This window comes from Peromyscus eremicus, chromosome 15, assembly GCF_949786415.1.
Source record: "Peromyscus eremicus chromosome 15, PerEre_H2_v1, whole genome shotgun sequence".
In the NCBI taxonomy this organism is placed as follows: domain Eukaryota; kingdom Metazoa; phylum Chordata; class Mammalia; order Rodentia; family Cricetidae; genus Peromyscus; species Peromyscus eremicus.
Genome location: NC_081431.1, coordinates 1,120,520 through 1,124,083, shown reverse-complemented (window position 1 = coordinate 1,124,083; position 3,564 = coordinate 1,120,520).

Here is a 3,564-nt window from a genome sequence, read left to right as displayed (position 1 = left end):
AGACATCATTAGGGCTCTCTGAACCCCATCCCACCTACATTCTTGTTTCTCTGTGCAAATGTTCTATGTGGTCACTTGACCCCAAAATTCACCTTTACCAGATTTATATAGACTATAAGTTTGCACTGACCCTGGCCTTCCAACTCAGGACACTCATGATCCCTTGTTGGTTATCAATAATTCTCATTCATTTTAGGTCAAGAAATAAAGCAAACTACAGATCTTACTGTAAACACCAGAAAGATACAATAGAAAATTGATATAAAATCAAATGACTAGGAAGACAGCTGAATGCTTACCTCTAGCCAAACTTTCCTACCAGGTCAGAGAACAACAAATAAAAAACTGCCTATGGGCTGATGAACACACCACCATTCTTCCGAGCTTTTCTAGCTAGTTATACCCAAAAATTACGCATCTCTGGGCCTGTCCTAGCAGTTTGCTTCCCAGTAATTAAAGCCCCATCTAGGCATTGGAAGCACACACAACACATTCTACCTGGAGCTACATAACTGGCAGATTGGGGAGCTCCTAGGGACTATAGTTTCTGCTTGGCTTTCTTTCCTCCTGAGGTCTTGGGTTCCCTTCATTTTAATGCAATTAAAGAAAAGAAAAATCAGTACGTTTTTAGCACTAGTGGGAAAGGGCTCTATTGACAGACGCTTAATCATTGTGCTAAATGAGGTTAATTCCCACCCTTGGTCCTTAATCGGCTTGGTCTTGGTATGAATTTTTCAACTGATGCCACACTCAGGTCACCTGGCTGCCTGTTTTAATCAGAAGGCTTTCCTAGCTCTAATTTTTATGTTTCTAACTGCTGAACTAGCCTCCTCAAGGGCTGAAGTCATTCCACTCACAAAGCAGATCCCTCCTGTGCAGAGTGATGCGGGGGACTTGCAGCCTGCTCTCACCCTCTCTTTGGTGTGGATTTTAAATTACTATGTCCGCCCCACCTCAACACTGCTTCTTCCCTATAAGACTGAGTTTAGATGTGAAGATTTGATGAGCTTCCTTCCTTTACTACCTAGTTTACTCAGGACCAAGGAGTCAATGTAGGTCCTCTGGCCTGAAGACATAGGGATGTGGGGATGGAGGGAGAAGGGATGCTTCTCTCCACATAGGAAGCTACCCCTCTTGACCCTGACTCTGGCTGTTTATTTGGACCAAAGGACAGATTGTCCTGCATAGCAAGGGTCAGAACAGATGAGCTGACCACTTGTGAAAACTGGGACACTTTGGGGTACCGTGAACACTTGCTACTCTTTCAAAATGTAGGAAATGGCTACAGGGTGTGGCTTATGAACTCTGGCTTTCTTCCGAGGACTCCTAACCTGCCCTTTACCTGCGTTGTTACTCAGTCCCTACTGCTTGGCTGCCAGTTTTCCATCACCATAGCTTCTGCCAGAAAGTCAGAAGACACAGCTCTCCCTTCCCCTAATCTCGTTTGCTTTACGTTTGTACATGGAGCTCTTGTTTAGGTCAAGACGCTTTAAGTACAGTGTTTGTAGGCAAATTTCATATATGAGAGTAAGGACTGCTTTATTGGAGTACTGACATACTACCCCTTGCCCATGGCTGCCCACAGGAAGAAAGGGTCTCTGAAAGTTAGATTGAAATTAGTAGTTTGGCCTGAGTCCAATGAACTCTTCCAAAGTGCCTTTATCGAGACAAGGCTATGGTACCACCCAAACAGCAGATTGTTTTTTAGATTTATTTATTTTATTTTGTATGTATGAGTATTTTGTCTGCATGTATGTATGTGCACCATGTGCATTACCCTGGAGGCAAGAAGAGGGCAGGCATTTCGTTCCCAGAACTGGAGTATGGTTGATTGTGAGCGACCATGTGGGTGCTAGTAACTTAACCTGGGTCCTCTGGAAGAACACCAAGTCCTCTTAACCACTGTGCCATCTCTCTAGCCCCTAAATAGTGGGTTTTTAAAGTCCTTCCTGGCTATTCCTCTGGAAGCTACAAAGAAAAGGCTCCACCAGAACAGTCTCCCAGGTACTTTGGCTACTTGTGTTGTCACTGGGTTTTTCCTAAGTTAGTTGGTAGTGATATTTGAAGGGCAGGGGTCTATTTCTCTCACTGCCCAGTGGACTTTGATGATAAGAGCTGTCTGTCATTACAGTGAATCTCACCAAAATTCTGTAAGATTGGCATTTCATCTCATTTTATATCTCAGAAAGTAGAACATGTAGTGTGTTACATTGTTCCTTTAAGATTGTACAGGTAGGAAGCAATGCATCTGTGATGCAGGCTCTGCTCCCTCTCCCGGCTTCTGAGAGCTGAGCCTTTTGCCCTACACTGAGTATGCCTGGATGGCCACCCTCCCTCATCAATCTGTGTATACTCAGACCCTACCACATTGCCTTATAGAAGGTAGGTACAAGTTAAGTGATTGATGAAGGAATAAAAATACAGTCCCTCACCTCAAAGAATTTATTTACAATCTAGCAGCAAAGTCAATACATAAAGGGGCTTAAAAAATAATAGCAATTCAAAAGATATATAACAATCCCCCATAACTGTACAAAGCTGCCACTATATTGTCTGAGATTAATTGCCAAATGAATGATATAGATACTAGGTCTGTAGGTGCAGAATGACTGGCAAAGCCTCCCGGAAAAACAAAGATGCATTTAGGATGATATTAATACTTATGAAATACTTTGGGCAAAGCCTTATATGCAAAGACTCACAGAACTCCACCCATGCTCTCCAAGTACAGTGAGTTTAGAGAAGGAAGCCACATAGGAAGGCTAATGTAAAATGAGGTTTTTAGTCTGTTTGGAGGTTCTAGAATGGTCCTCCTCATTGTAGAAGGGGTCTTCTTCCACAACTTTGAGGACATACACAGATCACTGAGGGAAGAAGGTAGAAACTGCTAGCCAGACAGATCAGCTGACTCTATCGAGGACAGTAAACAACAGGCATTGTAGCCACATCCCCTTACAGCTATCTAATGATGTTTGGAGTAGATGCTTTACACCACCATCTCAGCACTCCAGGAGAGGAAGCAAGAAGATCTCTGCAAGTCTGAGGAAAATTTGGACAACGAAGGGGGTTCCAGGCCATCATGACTTAGAAAGTAAGAACCTATCCCAAAATACAAAGCAAATAAATATCATCAAGAGATGCATCCAGATGGATGGAAAGAAGTGGGAGTCAGATCCTCCCTCCCTTTCTATTTCTTTCTCTGTGGAGTCTCAAAGTACTTAGAGCCTTGACAATCAAAGTTAATCTACAGACTTGGACAACACTAGATTAATTTGGAAGATCAGCAAAAATGTAAAAGTCTTGGGACCCACCAAGATCTACTAGGTTAGTGCCTACATTGCATTAATATCAACAGTGATTTACAGGAGCTGGAAAGTTATCTCAGCTGTTAGGACCCAGGTTCAATTCCAGCACTCATACTGTGGCTCAAAGCTGCCTATAACTCAGTCCCAGATGATCAAGGCCATTCTGGCATCCATGGGCATGGCACACACATGGTACACAAACATATATGTAGGCAAAACACCCATGCATATAGAATAAAAAAATAGAGAGTGATTTCTG